Source organism: Dromiciops gliroides, chromosome 3, assembly GCF_019393635.1.
Source record: "Dromiciops gliroides isolate mDroGli1 chromosome 3, mDroGli1.pri, whole genome shotgun sequence".
In the NCBI taxonomy this organism is placed as follows: Eukaryota; Metazoa; Chordata; class Mammalia; order Microbiotheria; family Microbiotheriidae; genus Dromiciops; species Dromiciops gliroides.
Window position 1 is genome coordinate 383,195,037 of NC_057863.1, and position 25,124 is coordinate 383,220,160.

The window sequence follows — 25,124 nt, forward strand, 5'->3', positions numbered from 1 at the left end:
CTGCTGTCTTTCATTTTTAAAGAGGCCCAAAATGTTATCACTGTGTTGCAATAGAGGTACAGTATATACAACTGTGGAAAATGAGACCAATGCAAGCTCAAAAGACTCTACCACATGTCAGGTATAAATAGTCCATGTGAACATTTGGAGTGATTATATCTCTAAATTTGTGCCTCTCATATTTCATTTGTACTATTGAAATTCTGCATTACTTATAGAGCACAGCACCTTCTTTGAGGTGGGAATATGCTGGCCACTCCTGTGCCAATGCCTCACGTGTCTCATAATTAATTCCAAAGTTCTTCAGAGAGATCTTTAGAGTGTCTTTTTATTGCTTCTTCTGCCCTCTTGTGAGTGTTTGTTTTGCGTGCATTCTCCATAAAATAGCCTTTTAGGCAAAGCTACTTTGACCATTTGAACAACACAGCCAGCTCATTAGCTGTGTGTTCTCTAGTAAAATTTGAATACTTGGCAGTTCGCCTAGAAAAAAAGAACCTCAGTGTCTTTTACCCTATCTTGCCAGGTGATCTTAACAGTTAGGGGAAGGGAGGGAAATGTTTTTAGCTTGGGATAGTTCCTAACTCTCCTTACTCTATCACCCTGCTTTGATGAAATGTCCACACCTACCCCATACTCTAACTCTTCTCAAGACTGGTTTCTAGTCATGATTGAACAGTCATACTGGAAAATTGTATAACACCATTCAAAATGGAGTATAAGGAAGTTCATCTTGAAATTCATGTAAGTTGGCCAAAAGGGAAGGTTGTTGGTTTTTTTGTTTTGGTTTTTGTTTTGGTTTTTTGCAGGGCAATGAGGGTTAAGTGACTTGCCCAGGGTCACACAGCTAGTAAGTGTCAAGTGTCTCAGGCCAAAATTGAACTCAGGTCCTTCTGAATCCATGGCTGGTGCTTTATCCACTGTGCTACCTAGCTGCTCCTGACCAAAAGGGTGTTATAGAAATTTGATTTCAAAACTATTTTGTTTTAAAATTCTCTCTAGTGAGTTATTAATGGTTTTGTTCATCTTTAAATAGAATATTAAATTACATAAAATAACACAAAAATATACCACCATACCTTAAGAGACCATTATGTCAATACCACCATGAATTTCTCTCCCTCCTTCCCCTGGCCTTTTCCCCCAACTTTTCCCACAGACAGGACATTTGAATACAGATGGATTGTCAGTGGATGATCAGTCAATCATTAAGCACTGTGATGTTTAAAAATCTAACTTTGATATCTAAAAATCCAATGTATGGTCACCTTAAATTAGAAGCTTTAGCACCAGTCTTTGGGCATTAAGCATTTAGTAAAGTATATTAGGTGTTAGTAAAGAGAAACATATGGAGAAATAAAGAGGTCTGTCTACTCTCTCTACTCTCACTGCCAATAGTCAGTTCCCAAATGAAAAAGGCTGATTCTCCCATGTTTCTAATGGAAGTTCTCTGTGGGACTAGAAGAGGGGTGGTCCCCACACACAGTTCCAAGTTAATTGGCTGGTCCATTGATTGACATGATTTACAGGAGGTTCTATAGATGTAAATTCCAGAAACCAGGCAACTTCTGGTTGCCAAGCTGCATGCTTTTTCCTCAGGGTGGAACTGCCCTGGTTCTCACAATGTCTTTCTCAGCAGGGGGTGGCACCCTGATTCTCACAACACCTACATGTCTCAGACCCTGTGCTAAATTGTGGGGATACAGAAAGAAATGGAAAGAGTTCCTGGATTCAGCTCTACTATCTTTCTGGTTTTCTCAGTTTAAAAAAAAATTAAATTAAAAAGCAAGTACAAGGTTTCAAAGAGGAGAAATACTAGTTGAAAGTATTTTTGCTTAAAGTTCCAAAGAGGCTTATTGTCTGTGCACAAACATACTGAAATACACTTGCATGAGGAAGCAAAGTTAATCTGGCACACACTAAAACAAAGTATTTTTAGTTTAGTAATAAATACATGTTAACTATATGTTGTTTTCTGCCAAAGAGGCACTGACAGTTCAGCTGATGATAAGTTGTGTATGATTTACTCATTCTGCAGCTGCTTCTCTGGGGCACAACAGGCACCAATCCATCTATGGGTGATGGGATTAAACATTGCAAATGCTTTTCCCTTTTGTCATTCCTCTTTTTTGTATCCTATTTACACTCACTACACCATACAAAAGGGACTGAGAATTGATTATTTGAAGGTATTTTAATATATTTCCTCAAATACACCATTTGTTCACTTATGACACTCTTGTTTGGTACTGGGAGAGGAATTTAATGTAGTTATTGGTAAATATCAAAGCATTCATTCTTTTATTAAAGAAGGTGAATACTTAATTTTTTTCAAAAATATATAAGTGAAATATAAACTTCATAATGCCATATCATATGTTTTCATAAATTACTACATTTCTGGGGTTACAATTCAACATTATTTAGGAGAAACAGACTTGAATTTCCAATCAAAAGACTTGAATTTGATTCCTACCTCAGATATTTCCTAGCTATATGAGCACAGGCAACTCAGGTATCTTGTCAAAGTCTCAGGATTATGGTGTTGACTTGATTATGGGGGAAAATATATTAAACTTTTGATGCTTGGGATCATAGATCTCATCTACAAGTAAATATGTCAGAAGCTAATTGGCCAGAAGTTGGATCAGTGAGCAGAGGAGGTGACATCAGCAGAAAGAGTAGCACCAACAACCGCAGCAGCTGGAGGACCCACAACTGAGGAGATGCAGAGGCAGAGAGTGGGGCAGGAAGCAGGACCTAATTCCCTCATCTCTCCAAGCTCAGGGGGCAGAACACCAGAGCCCAACCCTCCCCCCTCCCATCTCTCAACAATGAACCTGGCCAGTCAGAGCCAAGGAGGAAGGATGGCTCCAACCAGCTGCTCTTTGCCAACTTCAACCAGGACAACATGTTCTTAACTGTAGGTAGTAAATCTGGTTACAAATTCTTCTTCCTTTCCTCTGTGGATAAGCTGGAACAGATTTCTTGATGCACCTGATATAGAAGATGTGTGTAGTTCTGGAAAGATTGTTTTCAAGTAGCCTGGTGACCCTTGTAAGCCTCAAAGGTCTATGGAAGCTTTATATCTGCCACTTTAAAGAGGGTACTGAAATACAAAATTATAGATATTTCAATACCATATGCAATATTCATGATTAAATCCCCCTTAACTCTGAAGGCTTTTGTGTGCTGTCAATAAACAATGACAATGTTATCTGGCTTATCCTGAGAGTGCCACTATTGGGGAAGTACAGATCTTCAAAACCATTAATTGGAGGGCCCCTAATATGATACCAGCTAATGATAGTCCCCTAGAAACCTTGGCTTTTGATTCAAATGGTACAAAATTTGCAATTTCTTCTGAGAAGAGTAATGTGATAAGGGTATGTGTCAAGATAATGGAACTTGGGTTCACCTGGAGATTTATGTGGGCTGATTGAGTTGGGGAAGAGGGACTGACTTTTGCATGTCTGGCTGGTACTTAAGGGTACTTAATGAATTTGAATGACACTAGCAAATCAGCTTGAGGAACCTCCCATTTCTGGAAGGGGAGCAAGAAGCAGGAAGCAGATGCTGGAGGAAGGTTCTTCCTCTTTGGCTGCAAGACATCAAGACATTGGTGTGATGGCAGTGAACTTCAGAAAGGGGAGATTAGGAAGGCTAGATTTGCCAAGTTACAGGAAATCTCTTCTCAATCTCTCTTTCTTTTACTATTTTTTTCAATAAACCCTTAAAAAAGCCTAAACTCATTTATCAGTGATTTTAGTCAGTTTCCCCCCAAAACTGGGGGGACAGATTAGAATCCACATTTAGAATTTTAAATTACACAGGTATTTTTCTATCTCAGAAGAAAAGAAAATCTTTGAGTTCTGGATAGGAGTGAAGAGGTATGTAAGCATCTGCCTTTTGGCCTTGACATGAGGGGAATATTCTTCTCTGCATTCAGTAACTCTGAAACATTACACATCTTCAAACTTGAGGCTGTGAAAGAGAAACCTCTGTTGGAACTCACTACCTGGACTGGTTACTTTGGGAAAGGGCTTATGGCCTCTACCAGCTATTTTTCCTCTAATGTAACAGCAATGTTTAACCAGGGTAGAGCATTTACTACTGTCTGACTACCATTTTGCAGTCATAAAAATATGTTTGCTTGCCACAATTTAGAAGATTCTTTCATTACTAATGAGAATTTATAATGGAGACTTATATATGTACAACCTGGATCTTCAGGAAGGAGGAAATTGCACTCTGATGAAATAACAAAAATACTCATTCATGAATGAAAGAGTGTGAAGTAGAATTAGAGCCCAGATGATGGGGACGTAACAAGCAATACAATGACCTACCAAATAAACTTCTTTAAACACATGTAACCTGGAGAATGAGTAAATGACCAACCATAAAAAAAAATATTATGGTAGCAAGAATGCTTGACACAAATACAGAAAAAGAGAATGACCCTAATATTCTATAGGTCTTAGAAAAAGCGTAAGTTGGGCACAAACAACTAGAAAGCTCGGAAGAAGTGAAGCAAAGTAAGTGAATACATGAAAGAAAAACGAATTGGAAAAATAATTAACAAGTTGCCCCAGGAGGTAAAATGCCTTGCCCCAGCAATAAACTCCCTGAAAATTAAAAAGGACTAAATATAAGCTAATGACTCCATGAGATGATAAAAAATAAAAACAAAGTAAAAATATTGAAAAAAATGTAAGGTATCTCATTGCAAAACAATTGATTTGGAACAGAACTTGAGGGGAAAAAATATAATCATTGGAACAATCTGAATGTTAGCACCAAAAAAAAAGGAGTTTAGACAAAAAAAAATCTGTCTAGATTTCTTAGAACCAGTGGAAAAAATGGAAACAAAGAAACTACTATTCACTTTCTAAAAGAAGCTCCAAAATGAAAACTTCCAGGCCAAAGTTCGAAGTTTCTGAGTCAAAAAATGCAAACAGTCAGAAGTAAATAGTTCAGATACCAAGGATCCACAGCTAGGATCACATAAAATTTAGTAGGCACAGTTGTAAAGGAGCAGAGAACTTGAAATATGTTCCAGAAGGCAAAGACTTAAGCAAAGGTGAATATAATGCTACTGAAGTAAAATAAACCTTGAATGGCAATAGAATTCCTGATGAAGGTGATAGCTGCATGAAAACATAGGAAAGAAAGGAAACATTAAAAGGTAAATATGAATGAACACTAAAAACAAGGATAAACTGCCTACCTTCAAATATCAGGAGATGGCATAAGTTCTCTCTGAACCCTATCATCAGAGGTCATAAAAAAGTCTAATTTTTCACAACGCCTGGAAGTTGTTCTTTTTTGTCTTAATGATCTTAGAAGAAGAATGGGAAAAGGGGGAAGAAGAATATACTCAAAGGGAAGGGTAGAGAAAATTAAGGAAAATGATTCCATTAGAGTGGGATAGTAGACCTCTATACAAATGAAGGGTATAGTGAGAGCAGTTGATATTTTATCCTCAAAGGAAAGAAGAATACAGACACATATGTACAATTGGGTACTGGAGTACATTTTACTCAATAGTGAAATTGGAGGAAATGAGAAAGGTAAAATAGAAACAAAGATTAGTCCTAAGGAAAACAAACCTAAAGATGTACACCTGGTTTTGAAGTGGCAAATAATGGGAATCTGAGAAAGTTTCAATAAATTGGAGAAGTAAGAAGTTATGATATATAAATGTGATAAAACTTCTCTTACTACTGTGCTATAAAAATGATGGAGGGAATGTTTTCAGTGAAAGCTGGAACATTTGTATGAACTGATGTGGAGCAGAGTGATATTAGCAGAACCAAGAGAACAATTTATACAGTGATCAACGATGTGGTAAAACAACTTTGGAAGAATTTGGAACTCTAATTCTTTATTTGATCATTACATTGTTTAATGTTTCAGCATTTATCTGAGACATGGTACCTCTTGATAAGGCAAAGAGCTCCAGAATAAGACAAATGTATTTGCTTGTTTGTTTTTTGAAATAACTAACAGGAAAATGTTTTGCTTGACCATGTTTATAATAGTTTTCTTTTTCCTCAGTGGTGGGGTTCACCTAGAAAAAAAGAAGCCATTTGACCCAGCACCCTAATTTTACAGATATAAAGACTAATATCAGAGAATCTATCACTTACCTTAACCTACACAGGTATAATGAAAAAGGCAGAATTTGAACCTAGGGATTTGTATTTTATTAAAAAGGGGGAACTTGAGTTATTCTATTTATCACAATTATCTTCCCCTCCCATTTATTGATACAGTTTTCTAAAAATTAATTGGCAGATAATATTATATAGTGCCTAATCCTAACAATAATGATCTGGTGGTTGTGATCTGGTGGCAATCTTTCCTTACCCCCATGCTTTACTTAAATAATTTCCTCCCCTGTAGTTGCACAGAAAGAAAAATGGGTGAATTAATTTCACTCCAAGCTAATAGAATGACCTTTAAAAATACCTTGTATGCCTAAAACTAAGAAACTGTGGGGACCAATTTTTAATTGGGGATTGCTAATTAAGTGGCTCGCTGAAATATTGGGGCAAGGAAGGAGACTGGCAGCCTCCCTCAAAACAGAACAAGATTTATTTTAACAAGAACGAACTTAAAAAGAAAACGCAAACAGGATCAATAGGATCAAGGGAAAAGAAATAAAATGGGGAAAGGGAAATTATAATACCTGAAAAAACACCACCGCCCAGGAATCAGCTGAAAATACGCAGCAGAATGCCCGTGGCTTTTCAAGCTTCCACCTAGAATACCCAATTCTCCTCCCCAAACCTAGAAACACCCCACACAGCCCCAGCCAATGGGATGGCCGCTCTGACAGTCACATGACTGCCCTCACTAGGCTTCCAATCACTATAATTTTGCCAGGCCTATGTAGGCGTCTGTGAGTAGTGATGACATGAAGTGCCAGAGCCCTGGCAATGGCTATAACCAGTGGGTGGAGCACCGTGCGGTTTGCGGAGCCCCAAGCCAGGGCGCACCGAGGCATAAAACCCTCAAATAACAATTAATTCTTTACAAAACACAATTCCATTGTATGATACATTTTATACATTTATACAATTATATGTTGCTAATGTAAGTTAGGCAAGAATAAGATAAAGATGAAATTTTTGATCCTTAAGCAAATATATACAGATATAAGTGTATAGATGGTATAGATAAAGAGATTAATTAGGATTTGCTAGATAAGGAAGTCATAATCAGAACTAAACTTTAGGAAAATCATTTTGGCAGCTGGGTAATGAATGGATTCGAATTGAAAGAATTAAATCAGTGAAATCAGTTATGGGAATATTGTTAGTCTAAGCCAGAGATAGTGAGAACCTGCAATAAGGTGGTGGCCCTGTGAATAGAAATAAGGAGAAATATGTGATAATGTGCATGAAGAAACCATAAGATCTGGCAGTTGATTGAATGAGTGGCATGAAGGAGAATGATTTATGGAACCTAATATATAGATTGGGATCCTGTGAGACTAGAAGTCTTATGGTGTCCTTGACAGTAATACTAACCTTTAGGGGGGAAAGATAATATGAGATCAGTAATGAGTCATACTTATTCATATTATGTCTCACAACATCCCATCCAAAATGAAAAAAAAAAAAAGGATATCTCAATCACTGGTTATTGCCTAAGCACAGAGTCTGCCCATTGAGTGACACCAGATGTAATGATTAGATGTCCTTAGGGGAACTGGATTAGTTGGCTAGGTAAGGGTGGCAGAGGGATACACACAATCTCATGTATGCAACTGCTGCATAAATGCATAAGCACTTGGATTATAGTACTTCAATTACAACAGTCCTAAAAGGCTGACAGTGATTTCTGAGGAAAGTTAAGAGAATGGGGAATGTGAGTTGATGTATTTGTGTTGTAGATAAACACAATGATTTGTTATGGAGAGGAAGATGCAGCTTAGTTTTTACCTTCCAATTGGTTGATCATATACTTCTTGAGTTGAAGGCATGATCTACAATTTGGAGATGATTGCTTTAGATCATAGAATCATAGATTTTGATCTAGAATGGATCACAAAGTTTGTGCCTTCTAATATATTTCTTTTCCCCAATGCAAGCAATGACAACATTTTACAGTGGAATAAGAACTGGACTTCAGTGTGGGATTAAAAAGCTTGTCCTTTTTCTGTCATTTGTTAATGGTGCAACCTTCAATAAGTTGTTTGACCTCTATGAACCCAAGAGGTTTTTTTCCCTTACTTTTTTTGGGAGGGGGATCAGGACAATGAGGGTTAAGTGACTTACCCAGGGTCACACAGCTAGTAAGTATCAAATGTCTGAGGCCAAATTTCAACTCAGATCCTCCTGAATCCAGGGCTGGTACTTTATCTACTGCACCACCTAACTGCCCCCCTTTTATCACTTCTAAAATGGATTTGTTGGACTAGATATACCTTACAGTGTTAAATCATACAATCCTATTATTTTAAGCATCCTGGTTTTAAGTAAAACTGCTGAAACATTCTTAAATTCTTAAAAAATTGTGGTGTAACTTAGTAGTAGTAGTAGTTCTGTTATGAACTGGGATGTGGATAACTAGACACAGGGGTGTATGCCAGTTATAAAGGTGAGCTAGTTCTTAAGGCCTCATCTGAATGTTAAATTTTCAGTATAAGTATTCATACCTTGTAAATTGGAAAACACAACAAATCAGGGCTTAATACATTGAGTTATTGATTTCCTAGACTTAAGAAAGTGATGAAGAAAATATTAGTAACAACAAATGAAGTTAAAAATGTGCCATGCATACATTTGTTTTTCCCTGAGGGCTAGTTGTTGAACATTTATCAAGCACATATCAAATATGCTGCTTCTATAGTACTGATTTATGGATGAAATGGCTTTCTTTCCAAAACTCATTGTCATCTTTCAGTGTTTTAGTGTTTAACCTTAAACGGAAACTGTTATATAGATTTTGGATTTCTTCATATATTCCTTTAACTCTCCCTGCTTTGTTCCATTCACATAGTCCCATCATCATTTTGGAAAGATAATCAATAGGATACACCCTGTATATAGACTTCATCAACATATACACACAATGACATTTTATTTCATAGATATATCCACATAATAAATTTCATGCTTTTCTGCACTGGTTCTGATTTACCTTTGAAAATGTGTACACAAAGATTTCAAAAATGGAAATTCTCACCTTTATTTGGATCTTCAGCGAGGCAAACAGGTTGGGGTGTCTTGTGTCTGGGGCTGGATTTGGGCTTTGGGCCTCCTTGGTCCAGGGCTGGTGCTTTGTCCACTATGCCACCTAGCTAATCCATGATGACATATTTAAAATAGGTTTAAGGTGTAGGAGGAATAGACTGGGGAAAGAGGAAGGGGAGAGATAGTCTGGGGAGAGGTAGTTCACATGAAGGAAACAAGAAAAAAGCTTATAGAAGGGAGGGGAAGAGGGGGAAGGAGTGGGGGAGTGAGTGAACCTTAATATCATCAGAATTGGCTCAAAGAAGGAATAATATACATATTCAGGTAGCTATAGTAATATATTTTTGCCATGAGGGAGGGGAGGGAGATAAGGGGGTAGGGAGAAGGGGGGAAGGATTGAAGGGCAGAATGGGGGAGAGAGCAGTAAAAAGCAAAACACTTTTGAGTAAGGTGAAGATGTTCTGTGTTACTGCATTAGTATGACATATTGAATTGCTTGGTTTCATAGGGATCAAGGAAGAAAAATTTAGAACACAGAATTAGCTCAAAGACCTTAATCTCATCAGAGTGGACTCAAGGAGGGAATAACTTTCACACCCAATTGGGAGGAGTAATTTATTTAACCCTACAGGAAAATAGGAGGGAAAGCAGATAAAGAGGAAAGGGTGAAAAAAGGGAGTGCAGAGCAGGAGAGGGGACAGTCATAAGTAAAACACTTTTGAGGAGTAAGAGGTTAAAAGAAGATAGAAAATGAAGTAAATATCATTGAAAGGGAATAGGATGGAGGGAAATAGTTATGATCATTGATTATAATGGCAAAACATATGGTACCTACTTTGCTGGGCTAATATGAAGAAAATTGTTTGTCAAGTTAAAGGTATTATATGCAGGTTATGATGAACAGGATACTCTCAGAAAAACCTGGAAAGACCTACAAGAACTGAAGCAGAATGAAATGTCCTGTATACAAAATAACAGCAATAGTGTAAGATGATCTGCTGGGATGTGTGATGTTTAAAATCTAAATATGTGGGGGGCAGCTAGATGGTGCAGTGGATAGAGCACAGACCCTGGAGTCAGGAGTACCTGAGTTCAGATCCGACCTCAGACACTTAACACTTACTAGCTGTGTGACCCTGGGCAAGTCACTTAACCCCAATTGCCTCACTAAAAAAAAAAAAATCTAAATGTGTGATGTCTAAAAAATCTAATGTGTGCTCACCTTAATTTAGAAGCTTTAGCACAAGTCTTTGGGCATTAAACATTTATTAAAGCATACGAGGTATTAGAAAAAAAAGAACACATGGAGTTTAGAAAGTTAAGAAAAGACCTATCTAGCATAGAGTTCCAACTTGGTCTGGTTCTTCCTCAAAGTCCGGTTCCATAAGCCTGCTTCAACCACGTACTCAGCTCAAACTGAGTGTGGAACCTTTTTTTTTTTTTTTTTGGTGCAGGCAATGAGGGTTAAGTGACTTGCCCAGGGTCACACAGCTAGTCAGTTGTCAAGTGTCTGAGGCCGGATTTGAACTCAGGTCCTTCTGAATCCATGGCCGGTGCTTTAATCCACTGCGCCACCTAGCTGCCCCCGAGTGTGGAAGCTTTTAATAGGTCTGGAGCAGAGGCAATCCTTATACACTGCTTCAAGCTGATTGGTTAGCATCATCTAAATCCATTGGTTCAGTAGACTTAAAGGTAGTCTCTAGTTGAGTTCAACATCCTTAACTTCTAAGAACAATAACTTCTTAAGGGCCTACCAGGTGTGGTTACAATCTAATTAATTTGAAGTAGGCTAATCAGCAAAGTCAATCACTCTCACTTAATGAAATCAGTTTAGATTAATCTCCAGGTGGGCCTTTGAGTATCTCCCATATCCCATTATTTTCTCAGAGAAGCATGTGGTTATTTTCAGCAAGGTTGTGAGACAATAAAACCCTGAAGGACTTATGAAAACTGCCATCCATTACAGAGAAAGAACTGATAGTATCTGAAAACAGATGGAAACAAATTAAATTTTTGTTTGTTTGTTTTTGACAATTCCTTAATCTGAAGTTTTGGGTTTTTTTACTGTTTTCTCTCACAATTTAGATAATGTGGGAATGTTTTCCATGTCTACTCATGTATAACTTATTTTGAATTGCTTGAGTTCTTGTGGGTGGGGGTGGGAAGGGAGGGAGGAAGAGAAGTTGGAACACAAAGTTTTAAAAAATTGACGTCAAAATTTGTTTTTATACATATTTTGGAAAATAAAATTCTATTCAGAAAAAACTTAAATGGACACAAAACAAAAAAAAAGATAACTAGTGAATTCATACATAAAACTAAGAGCTGGTTTTAGGATGAAGACAGTAAAATAGATAAACTTTTGTTTAATTTTATTTTAAAAAAGGAGAAAATGAAATTACCTCTATGGAAAGTGAAAAGGTACAATTCACCAGCAATGAAGGAGAAAGTAAAACAATAATTAGGAGCTATTTTGCCCAACTGTATGCCAGTAAATCTGATAATGGAAGTGAAATGGGTGAATATTTACAAAGATCTAAATTGCCCAGATTAAGAGAAGAGGCAATTAAATACTTAAATAAGCCAATTTTGGGAAAAAAGAAAGCAAATAGACTATCAGTGAACTCCTTAAGAAAAAAAAAATTCTCCAGGACTAGATAGGTTTACAAATGAATTCTACCAAACATTAGAAAAGAGAGACAATTAATTCCAATATTATATAAATTATTTTGGAAAAAAAAATATATGAAGGAATTCTATTAAATTTCTTTTATGACATAAAAATGGTCCTGATATCAAAACCAGGAATATCCAAAACAGAGAAATAAAATTACGTACCAATTTCTCTAAAGAATATTGATATAATCAAAATAAAATATTACCAAAGTGATTGTAGTAATTTATTACCAGGAACATGCATGTTGACCTGGCAGGATTTATACCAGGAATGCAGGGTTGATTCAATATCAGTAAATCTATTAGAATAATTGATCATATATATAATGGAACCATCAGAAATCATATGATTATTTCAATAAATGCAGCAAAAAGCTTTTGACAAAATACAGAACACATTCCTATTAAAAGCCCGAAAGAACTCAGTAATAAATGGAGCTTTTCTTAAAATGATAAGAAGTACCTATCTTAAATCATCAGCAAGCACTCTCTGAAATTGGGATTACCTAGAAACCTTCCCAATAATATCAGGGGTGAAGGAAAGGTACACATATCACCACTATTATTCAATATTCTATGAGAAATTTTAGCTGTAGCAAAAAGAGAACAAAGAAATTGAAAGACAGAATAGGCAATAAGATATAAAACTATCACTTTTTGCAGATGATATGATGGTATGCTTAGAGAATCATAGAGAATCAACTTAAACAACTATTTGAAATAATTAACAACTTTAGAAAAGTTGTAGAATATAAAATGAATCCAAATAAATCATTATTATGTCTATATATGGTCGACAAAATCTAGCAGTAATAGATAGAGAGACAAATTCCATTCAAAATAACTGTAAGCAATATAAAATATTTGGGAGTCTACTTCCCAAGAGAAACCCAGTAATTATGAGAACACAATTACAAAACACTTTTTACACAAGTAAAATCAGATCTAAACAATTGGAAATATATCTGAACTAATATAATAAAAAATGACAATTATTCCTGAATTAATTTACTTAGCCAATACCATACAAATCAAACTAATAATAAAATTATTTTATAGACCTAAAAAAATAACAATATTCATCTGGAAAAACAAGATCAAGAGTATTAAGGGAATTAAATTTTTAAAATGGAAGGCAAGGTGGCCTAGCCATATCAGACCTGAAACTATACACGACAGTTATGATCAAAAACTACATTGTGGGGGCAGGTAGGTGGCACAGTGGATAAAGCACTGGCCCTGGATTCATAAGGACCTGAGTTCAAATCTGACCTCAAACACTTGATACTTACTAACTGTGTGGTCAAGTCACTTAACCCTCATTGCCCTGAAAAAAAACAAACTATATTGTAGTGGATAAGCAATAAAGTGGTTGATTAGTGGAATAGTGATTAGGTACACAAGACACAGTAATAAATGAATATGATCGTCTACTCTTTGAAAAATCCAAAGGAAATAGTACTGAATCATGAAAATTCTTAGCTTTCTAATTCCTTTTTATGAGTGGGAAAAGGGTATTTGCTGATGCTGCCTTGAAACGGAGAATCTTCATGCTTGATGCCCTCCTATTCAATTTATGTACTGATGATTTTGATAGTTAAAAACCAACAAAGTTTCATTATTTTAATTAAGTCCACAGTTTTTTTCTTGTAGAAATTTCTTATACTGCCTGAGCATTTACATTATTAAGAACCATGTGAACCTCAAAGGTTTTGGTAGTACCAAAGTTATATGTTGATATTTAAGTTTTTACAAAGAAACATCATTGAACTTCAATTGGTTCTTGCCACACCTACACACTCAACCTACTCCTCCCATTTCATGTAACCTGTTTGTTTAGTCAAAACATTGTTATAATTCAATAGCAGTATTTAGTTAGTATTATGTTTAAGACTTTCTAATTACCCTGATGTTCCCCTCAGATTCTTTCTTATTTTCATTTCTTCACTAAATATCCACCGTTTTTGTTTGTTCTTTTTTCTTTTTTTTTTTGTTTTTAGTGAGGCAATTGGGGTTAAATGACTTGCCCAGGGTCACACAGCTAGTAAGTATTAAGTGTCTAAGGCCAGATTTGAACTCAGGTACTCCTGACTCCAGGGCCGGTGCTCTATCCACTGCGCCACCTAGCTGCCCTAATATCCACCGTTTTAACACTGAAATTTAGCTTCTATCTCCATTACTCTAATACAACTTCTCTTTTGTGGCTACTAATGACCTTTTAATTTGATATGATGATTTTTCTCAATTTACATCTTCCTTGACTATTCATCAATGTATAATACTGAGATTATACCTCTCCTACTTGATAACTTCTTTTATCTTGACTTCAGAGAAGCCAAACTTCTGTTTCTCCTTTCTCTACACCTGATTTGTTCCTCCATAAGTATAAATAACACCTCCTCTAAAGGCTTTATTTTTAACACTCTTCTGATACATAGTTATTATTTTTCTTGGTGACATAGTGCACTGATTTCAAATGTCACCTTTATGTGGCTAGTTTTCATCCCTCATTCACCAGCTCTGATTTAGGCTTACATTTTCAACTTCTGGCTTTATCTGACCAAATTTGATGTCTCATAGCCATCTCAAATTCAACATAGGCAAAAAGGAATTCTTTGTATTGTTTCTAAACTCCAATGAGTCCCTTGATTTCTCTATTTCTGATAATGGCACCAAGGCTCTCTCACTTCCTCAACCTAAAAACTGCATCAATTTTGTTCATTGTCCTTTCTAATCCCCCATATTTATAATCAGTTGCCAAAGCCTGAGAATTCTGTCTCTATGATAGCTTTCAAATCTACTTCCTTTTTTCTATTCTCACTGTAATCTTTCAACTTCAGAATTTATCACTTTTATGTAAACTATCCCTGCTTCTAGTCACTATCCTATCCAACCTATCCTTCATACAGACATTATAATCTTATTAATGCACCACTAAGGTGGTGTCTTGTCTTAGTTAAAAAGAGTTAGTTTTCATCTATTGTCTATCAATTGAAATAAAAGTGTATTTTTTTTTATCTTAGGACTTTCACAATCTGGCTTCAACTTGTATCTTTAGCATTCTTGTACTATACTCCTTCATGGACCATATGTTGGAATCAAACTGCATTCTTCATCATCATTGGCTAATCTGCCCTTTCACTTTTACTTGTATTTATTAAGGCTATCTACCAAGAATATAATGGACTCTCCTCCCTATCACTTCTATATGTTAATCATAATAATTTTAAATATTCAATACTGTATGGTACACAAAATACATTCATGCTTTGAAGAAAAAGGAAATTTTATTTCCATATTTAAAGTACATATACCATTCTGAGTTTTTACAGCTAAGAAAATTGGAGGCTTAGTTGTTACATAACTAGTGTCAAGACTAACATTTGAATCCAGGTCTTTCAACTAAATTATAATTATTTTTAATGTACTATTGCTATTCTCTTTGAAATTCTTTTCATCTTTTGAGACCTAGCTCAAGGATCACATACTCCATGAAACACCATCTTATATCAACACCTAGAAGTGATACTAACCCTCCTCAATTTCATACAACAAATTTGAAAACACAAATGAAATTACCCCGTATTCTAATTCATATATAATAATGGTTTGTATACATGTTTCCTCTGCCATTTAATCTCTTCCAGGATGTGCTGTTATTTCTTATGTTAGAATCTTGATACACCCCAGAGTTTATTTCATATTCTATGTGGTTAATTTAAAAAATGTTTATTGAATTGAATTGACAGATACAAACTTTATGTAATTAAATGAGCATTAGTTATGGAGTCAAACAAAAATAATTAAGTGGCGACTATCTTGTTAGGAATTGCAACATGAGTCCACCATGCATTCCTAGAAAAGAGGAGCGTCAGAATAAAAGGCATGAGGTAGGGAGGGAGGGAGGGAGGGAGGGAGGGAGAGAGAGAGAGAGAGAGAGAGAGAGAGAGAGAGAGAGAGAGAGAGAGAGAGAGAGAGAGAATTCTATGATTAGAAAAAAATAATGGACGAGTAAATAGTTTCTAAAACTACTTTCTACCCATGGATCTAGAATGCATTAACTGTGACTTAAATATCTCTGCTTTTTAAGTTTCTTCACCTAAAAATGAATTGGTTAGAGTAATTGATCTCTGAAGCCCTGCCAACTCTTACACTTCATGATAATCCACATTCTTACTTCTTTATATAATGAGATGTATTCATCTCTCCTTGGTCATATGGGAAATCACATTGAGGTCTAGCATTTTAAAGGCAATTGCATTTTTTTTTCTATTTTCTATTTTCTGTGAAAGGCTACATAGTAAATTCAGTGCAATAATGATTTTTATCTTTGTTAAACTTTTAGAAGCATTTCTAAGTTTTGTCATGTCACTTTTAGTATTTAAAGTGGCAAAGATATTGGAATGGATTGCCCCTTTTTTCTGCAGCTTATTTCACAGATGAGGAAACTGAGGCAAACAGAGTTAAGTGACTTACCCAAGGTTTCACAGGTAGTAAATGACTGAAGCTGGATTTGGACTCAGGTTTTCCTGATTCCAGAAAGAACACTCTTTCCACTGAGTCAACCAGCTACAAATGCATTCTAGCATACACATATGCACACATACACAAGAGATACATTCATATGCACAAATATTTAATAATTATAATAATAATATATGTATATGTAAATATATAAAAAGAATTTGGGTGTACAAAGCCTCTTTCTCTCAAAATTCTTAGCTTCCATTAAGGCTTAGCTCAATTAACAAATTTTACATGAAACATTTACAAATTCCCCCCACCTAGGAGTACCTTTATTCCAAAATTTCATAGTATCTGTTTTGTATAAACCAAGATATCTGCATGTCTTCCTTTTGCTTCAGGCAGGATCTGGTGGACAGGGACAGTTTGCAGATTTTTCTTTGCATCCCCATTGCAAAGTATAATCAACGGAATATATGTATGCTCAATAATTGTTTGTTGATAAATTGTTTGAGCTAATGGAGGTTTTTGAACAGGGAAGGGACATAATGTGGTCTAGCTTTCAGAAATATGACTTTGTAAGCTATATGAATGGTTTCCTAATAATGTTTTTTCTTGTGTTGCTGAGTTTATTGTTCTTTTTTAAAAGTCAGTTTATTTAATGTAGTCTATCTAAGTATAAATTTAATTGAAGATATAATCCAGCAAAGCAGAATTATAGAAACCAAGCAATAAGACCAAGAAGAGGTAAAGTTTAGAAATTAATAAAAAGTTGATAAAGTTGGTAGAGAAGGTAGAAAATATGATTTGAAGAAACTAAATTTTACTTCTACCAACCTGTGAGGAACCCCTCCCCCAACTAATTTTTCAATGCCATAAAATTCCTTCATAGTAAGACTAAGGTAAGATTAAAAATAAATTCCTCAACCTAAATACTAGCAAAATTATAGTGGGAAGTAAGTATTAATCAGTTAATAATGTTTTACACTCCTAAATAGCATCTCTTATTTTATCAAAGGTTTCTCAAACAAAGGCATGATCTTTGGGGTATGAATTTCAGACATTATGCCAGGGTGATTCCTTAGTGCCTTAAAAATCAAATCAAAGAGAAAGAGAAATGCTCATTTCTACGGCTGAGGTGCCTTCAATCTCTGATCAATGTATTTCTACTAAGTAAGTAGCTGCACACAGGGGCATAGCTAAGCAAGAGGAAACACTATGTTTATGGTGTAAAATCAGATAACTGGCTGCTTTTTCCCTCCTTTATACTTTCCTCCAAATGACATGGTTGTAGATGATGGTAAGGAGCTCATTCTTAGACCTATTGGTTATTAGCATAGTTGAACTGCAGTCAGAGGAGGAGACTGAGAAAGAAATAAGCCCAGTAACTATCAAATGAGTATTATGGGTTTATTTTTTTAATTTTATAAAGGAACATGTAATCAAAAAATGTTAGGACCAGAAAGGCCTTACAAAGCTAGGTTATAATGAATAGTTGTTTTAGGGGATGTTTTTATTACTTCTTTTCCTTAGAGATGTACCCTGGTAGAAAAAAACAAAAACAAAAACAAATTCTAAAGTTTGAAAGCTTTATTTTTTAATAAGAATGGTTTCTTGTTATGTTTCAAATTTAATTGAGAAACATTTATTAAGTATCTTTTTTGTAATACATTGTGTAATATACTTGTAATACATTGTGGAAACAACAAATATAATACCAGGCCCCTATTATAGGGTCCCTTCCATGAAGGAGCTTTCAGTCTAATGGGGAGAAAGACAAGTACATAAAAATGATTATAAGTATGCTAAGGTGTATGATAAGAATAAATGACTTCTGTGAAAAAAATGGAATGAAAGATTATATTCACAGGTCTCAAGTAGAAATCAGGATATGCTTCATTGAGGAAGTGGAATTTGGACATAGGACTTGAAGAGGTTAACTGCAAGAGATTTAGAAATGATGTCAATCGAGGCATGAAAGATAAGAGTAAATATAGAGTAAACAAAGAAATTGAAATAGGAGGAAAATTCACGTTTCAAAATTATGTAGTTATCTAGAAATGTAGAAAATATGAATGGAAAGAATATGAAATATGACTAGAATTATCCTTTAAAGTCATGTTGGAAATGTCCTTGAAATTTTGCAATTTATACTTTATTGAATATGCAATGTGGAAACTAAAACAATTTCTCAGTAGAGGTGTGACATAGTAATAATGTTAAAGGAAGAAAAATAGGAATGTGAGAAATGGATTTGAGACTTCATAGACTGAGAGGAGAAAGACCAGTTGGTTGGCAATTACAATAGTTTAGGTGAGAAAAGGATAATAACTGAAACTAACCTGGTGACAATATGAAGAAGAGGTAGAGTTGAAAGAAAGATAGCATCATAGGACCATAGATTGAAATCGAGAAGAGACCTCAGAGTTCCCATCATCCAATCCCCTCATTTGAGAGGATTTTGATCTTGGTCCTCATAGACTTGAGCCAGTCTTTTTTCCACTTCATTACAGATGTATAAATGATTGGGTATAGCAACAGATTAATTCATATGGATTGAGTGGGATTGGTAAAAAATATGACATCAGGATTTGGAACACCATAAGAATGGTGTTAATATACCTGCAATATATTATATTCCTGGATATAAGAGAAGTAACAATACTCTTTACTTATAAAAGTACACATATAACCATATATTGCATTTCTATATTGATGGTCAGGTACACGCTCAGTTTACAATGTTAAACTTTTGTGAAAACTGAGCATAGAATGTGTTTGGATGCAATCTAACTAAAGTCACAGCTGGAAGGTTTCCAATATCTGATTTCATTAGGATTTAACATTTTTTTTCCTTTTGTTAATCTATTCTCTCTTAAACTATGTAACTACTTACATCACAATTTGAATTTTCCATACAATCCCACAAAATTAAGATATCCCAAACCTATCACATTATTTTTATTCCCTATTCTCTTTCTTCTTTTTTCACCTTTTCGTTTCTCTGGTATCAGTGCTGACTCAATCTCTCAATGTGGATTTTTTTCTTCTCTCTAATCTCTACATTTTATCTGTTAAGAGGAATGTGGATTTAAAACCAGACAAATTATTCAAATGCTACTTTGCCCATGAACTTTTTGTTGGCCTAGTCTTCTCCACTCTCACAATTTTGGTAATAGATTTCCCCCCCTTCTAGAATATTTTGGATCACTCTACTTATGCCACTCAAATATTTTAGGGTCATACATTTCAGAAGTTTGGAGCAGGGGCTTAGCAATAAATTTAATCTGATGCCCTCTTTTGGTGGATGAGGAAACTGACTTCCAGAAAGTTCAAGTGATTTGCTCAGTTATATAGGTAATGAGATAACAGAGCCAGAAATTGATTTAAATTGTTTGATTGTAGCTAAATCAGTTGTGGTAAAGCAAATTTATGGAATATTATTGTCTTCTAAGAAATTATGGACGTGATGAATATAGAAAAGCATGAAAAATCACATGAACATATGCAGAGGGAAATGAGAAGTTACAGGAAAATTGTATAAAATGACACATTAGAAATGGAAAGAATACCAACCACTAACATTTGAAAAAGTTACAATAATATAAAGAACATGTTTGGTCTCATGGAAGGGATAAAGATGGTAAGGCATCTCTCTATTCTTTTGTAGAGATATGGCACTTAGGCTTGTGGAACATAATATATAATGACAATTTTTAATGTATTGATGCATATCAGGGAAGCTAGGTGGCTCAGTAGATAGAGTGGTAGGCTGAAAATTAAGAGAACTCATCTTGCTGAGTTCAAATCTGCCCTTAGACACTTACTAGCCGTGTAGTGTTAGGAAAGTCACTTAACTCTGTTTACCTCAGTTCTTCATCTATAAAATGAGCTGGAAAAAGGAATGGTAAACCACTTCAGTATCTTTGCCAAGAAAAACCCCAAATGGAGTAAAAGAAGAGTCAGACATGACTGAAATGATTGAATATTATTGATCAGTGTTTCTAATATCTATTTTTATTTATCTTTTTAAACAATCTTTGTTACAAAGTATGAAACTCTAAGAAAGGATTAAGGGGAGAAAATTGGCAATGTAAAAACAAAACATATCAATGAACAGTCAGTATTTTTTTCTTTGTAACATTTCCTCCCTCACACACAAATAGGATGCATACCTTATTATTCCCAAGATTTTGTCTAATTGACTCACACCATCTTAATGGAAAATTATATATTCCTTTTAGATCCAGGATATTGTTCACAAATTACATCAGCCACAAGTTAGTAGTTAAAAAAATTAATTTCACTAGTACAAGACTGGTAGAACCTAACACTTCTATCAGTATCCAGCACTTTTATCATCCATTGGCCAAGCAAGTCAGCTATTTTTTTTCCACAAACTTCTAAAGTAGAAGATTATGGGTCCTAGTTCTCTCTTACACAATTTCCTGCTACTTTTGCTGGAAGGCTGTAGGGTGGAGTAAAAATAAACTTCCCCAAAATTTTTACTTTACAGAAGACTAAGAACCTTCTAAACTTTCCAGGCAGTTGTTAAAGAAATCAAAGATATCTATCTATAGTCATATTAAAAATGATCAAGATCACTATTGATCAGAGAAATGCAAATTAAAACAACTCTGAAGTATCACCTCACACTTATTAGAGTGGCAAATATTACAAAAAAGGAAAATGTAGATGTTGGAGGGGATGTGGGAAAAGTGGGACATTAATCCACTCTTGTTAGAGTTGTGAAGGGATCTAACCATTCTGGAGAGGAATTTGAAACTATGCCTAAAGGGTTATAAATTTGTGCATACCCTCTGTTCCATCAATACAACTATTAGGTTTATGCCCCAAATACATCCCCCTAAAAGAGAGAAAGACCTATTCATACAAAAATATTTATAATAGCTGTTTTTATGGGGGCTTAGGATTGGAAATCAATGAAATTCCCTTCTATTGGGGAATGATTATATAAGCTGTGGTATATGCTGGTGATGGAATATTATTTGCTATAAGAAATGACAGGCAGAATGATTTCAGAAAGGCTTAGAAAACTTTTTATGAACTAATGTATGGTGAAATAAGTAGAACCAGGAGAACCTTGTGCACAGTGACAGCAATATTGTTCAGTGAAGAACTATGAATGACAACTTTTCTCAGAAATACAATGATCCAAGAAAATCCTAAGGGACTAATGATGAAGCATATTGTCTACCTCCAAAAAAAAATGCCTGATATTGATTGAACACATACTGAAACATGCTATTTTTCACTTTAATTTTTTTCTTTTATTGAAGTTTTCTTATATAAATTAATATGGTAATGTTTTACATAATTACATGTGTATAACCTATATCTGATCACTTACTGCCTCAGGGAGGGGCAAAGGGATGAAAGGAATGAGGGATAAAATTTGAAACTCAAAATGTTAGATAAAAATATTTATTATTTTTAAAATATATATGCATATATGTGTATGCATATATATATATATGCACACACACATACACATGTTTATTAGCAATGTTCCGAGGAAAATTATATCTGTAGAAAATCCATCATTAATCTGTTCCCCTAAATCTAAGTGATTAGCAGGTGCCACTTCCCAGATTCATTTTCTCTGCACTGCTCCCTCTCCTGTTTTTCTGGTATCGCGTTCCAATACTAGCATTTCTTACCTTCTGGTGACAACTCCTTTTAGTTTCTGTGTACATTGTTTTGTTCTTCCTCTTACTAAAAATATAAATACTTTTCTATTTGCCCTTTTTCGAACCCTACCTGTGTTATAAATTACAAGTTTAATCTACTTCCTTTATAATGCTTTCTCTAACTCTCAGCTGTCTCCCTCAACCTTCTGCTTCTCCTGGGAAATTCCAGGGTTGATATAATTTAAATCACTAGGGAAAATCCATAAACATAGACACATATAAGCACACATACCCTTGAACTCTACTCTCAGCTTTAATGCTCACTGGTTGTATTGTATTTAGTAAATCATTAACTTCTCTGAATCTTAGTGTCTTCATCTGTAAAACAGTTAATATCTGTACCACTCACTTCACAACGTTATTATGCAAATAAATGAGAGAGCAGCCATGGCATCAATTATCACACATGCATAGATAGGGAGACACAGAAAGATAGACAGAAACAGATACATAGACAGACATGGAGGTATCAAATGGTGCGTAAAGGAGAAAAAGGCATATATATATATATATATATATATATATATGAATATGTATTCCTTCATATACATGCATATGGTATATATTAATACATACATATATACCCATATATGTATATGTAAGCAGATGTGTATGTGTGTGTGTGTATATACACAGAGCTTGTCCACACCATAGAATTTAATATTTTAATACAAGTTCTCTGCTGATATTATGCCTAATTATTTTATAAATATTAGTCCCTATTAATAATGATAATAACAGATATGACAATAAAAATGACTAACATTTTTTCAGGGATTCCTATTTTCCAGTCATTGTGCTAAGTGATTATGTACTTTGATTCTCATAACAGCTTTGAGATATAGGTGCAATTATTATGCCCATTTTACAGATGAAGAAACTAAGTGCAAGAAAGGCTAACTGATTTGCCCAGATTAACACAGCTGATAAGTATGTAAGGCCAGATTTGAATTCAGATATTCCTGACTTCAGGTCCAGTCCTCTATGCTCTAGATTATAAATCCAAAGAAGACTAGGATAGTATGATCATGTTTTTCTACTTCTGTAGCCCAATATTACCTACCAAAGTAGTGATCATATAAAAACATATATATTTAGAAAGTACTCATTGAATCACTTGAAGCCATGAATTAGAATGCCACATACAAACACACATACACATAAACACACACACACACACACACACACACACACACATTTTCTTGACTGCTGCCTCAGGTTAAAGATACCTTGTGATTGTGTCTTATTGACTCATAAACATAGTTCGTGAGGCTCCCTGATGAGGATTTTTGTCAGCCAACCAGAGGAAACATCAGTTCAAGGCTCTTTTACTGGGACAAGAGAAAACTGAGGGGGACTTGGGAGTTATTCTTATATATTTCAAGGGCTGTGAAATGGGTAAAGATTAGACTTTTTCTGTTTGAAGCAGTAACTCCAAGTTGTTAAAAAGCAGTTTTAATCATGATATAAGGAAAAATTTAATACCAATTTGAGTTCTGCCTGTGTGGAGCATGAACTGCTGTTCTGTACAATCATATTCTGATTTTCTATTGCTTATGTAACCTTGGAGACAAGAGGTCTTTGAATGATTTAGTTTAGAGATTCTTTAATTAATGTACATCAACTTAAGAAAAAATACTTTTGTTATGTGTATTTAAATATAATTGCTTTCCTTTCTACAATAGTTTATGCATTTAAACATTCTAGGAGGGGAATTCATAAACTTTAAAAGACCACTAAAGGGTCCCATGGCACAATGAAAGTTAAAAATCTTTGCTTTATTTATATAGCCCCCAAAGTTATCCTTAGATCTTTTGAGTAAACACATTAAGCCAAACATACTTGGCTAGGTAGGCAAAGAATCTCCTAGGCATATTCAAGACAGTATTAGATATCTCCTTTTCCTGTTCTTAAAATACCTTAGTCTAAATTATTATGTGAGCTATAGTCCTTTTAACTAATATAGTGATCCTGGATTACTAGCTTTGGCATAATTCAAATCATCCCAGAGGCATCACTTTGGAAAACTGGAAAGGTGCTGTCTAGAAATGTGGTAAACATATTTCTTTGAACCCTATCCATTCCCTGGTTGTTATGAAGAACAATTCAGAAAGAAGAAACAGGGAAAAACTAGGGACATTTGTTCTAAATATTGACCTTCATAATGAATTTCTTATAGCAATAAAATCATTGGTTCCCCTACATAGATACTATTTGTCTTGAATGTATGGGGGGAGGGCACAATGGGAGGCTTAATTTCCCATATGATCTATCAACACAACCTATACTTTACCATATGATTTTTCAAAACTCTGCACTATTTGGGCCAGCACTTACATAATGTTTAAGTAGACCGTATTAGAATATATAGCTATGTTTGATGAAGCAAGTTGTAGTTTGTTCGTTCATTTTAAGTAAGCTTTGTAAATAATTATCCCTTGCTTTAATGACATTCATTGAAAGACTAGTTGTGAATGAATTATTAGAAGATACAAACATGTAAAAGTTATGAAAGCATGTTCTTATGATGCTTACTTTAAATGGGAGTCCTCTGAGTTGATTCACTTGCTATCAGATATCTATACCTATATCTATATCCATATCTATATCTATATAGATAGATAGATATACATAGATAAATAGATAGATAGATAAATACAATGTCTAAATGGGGGAAAGTTCCTTGGTAGATGTTAATCCTTTATTTTTTGTGCTAACTTTGTAACTTAGAGAGAAAAAAATAGCATTCAGCATTAATAGGTCCCATTGTGTTAGCTTTTGAACTGCTCTGTCTTATCTCCTGGAGTTTAAAAAGCACTAAAAGATTACAATGTCCAAAACCATTAGCACTGGATTGTTGTATTCATTCACCAATAAAAGTCAGATCCACTTCATATTTTTCTTCCTTCCTTCCTTTCTTCCCTCCCCATCGTCTCTCAATCAAGTCTAAGCATTATGATCATATTGCCCTGCAGAAAGTGAACCAAGAAAACTCAATGATTGAAAATATAATTTTAAGAAGAGACTTTTCAGTGTTTGCTTTTGCCTTGTATTATTAATAGAGGGTGAC

The 25,124-nt window shown here is 34.8% G+C and overlaps 1 protein-coding gene and 1 pseudogene across 1 annotated transcript in view; both read left to right on the forward strand.

The window, feature by feature from the left end:
• The window catches only part of DPP10 (dipeptidyl peptidase like 10), an 883,075-nt gene that overhangs the window by 309,893 nt on the left and 548,058 nt on the right, over window positions 1-25,124 (forward strand).
• On the forward strand, window positions 2,832-4,260 carry LOC122746438 (annotated as a pseudogene).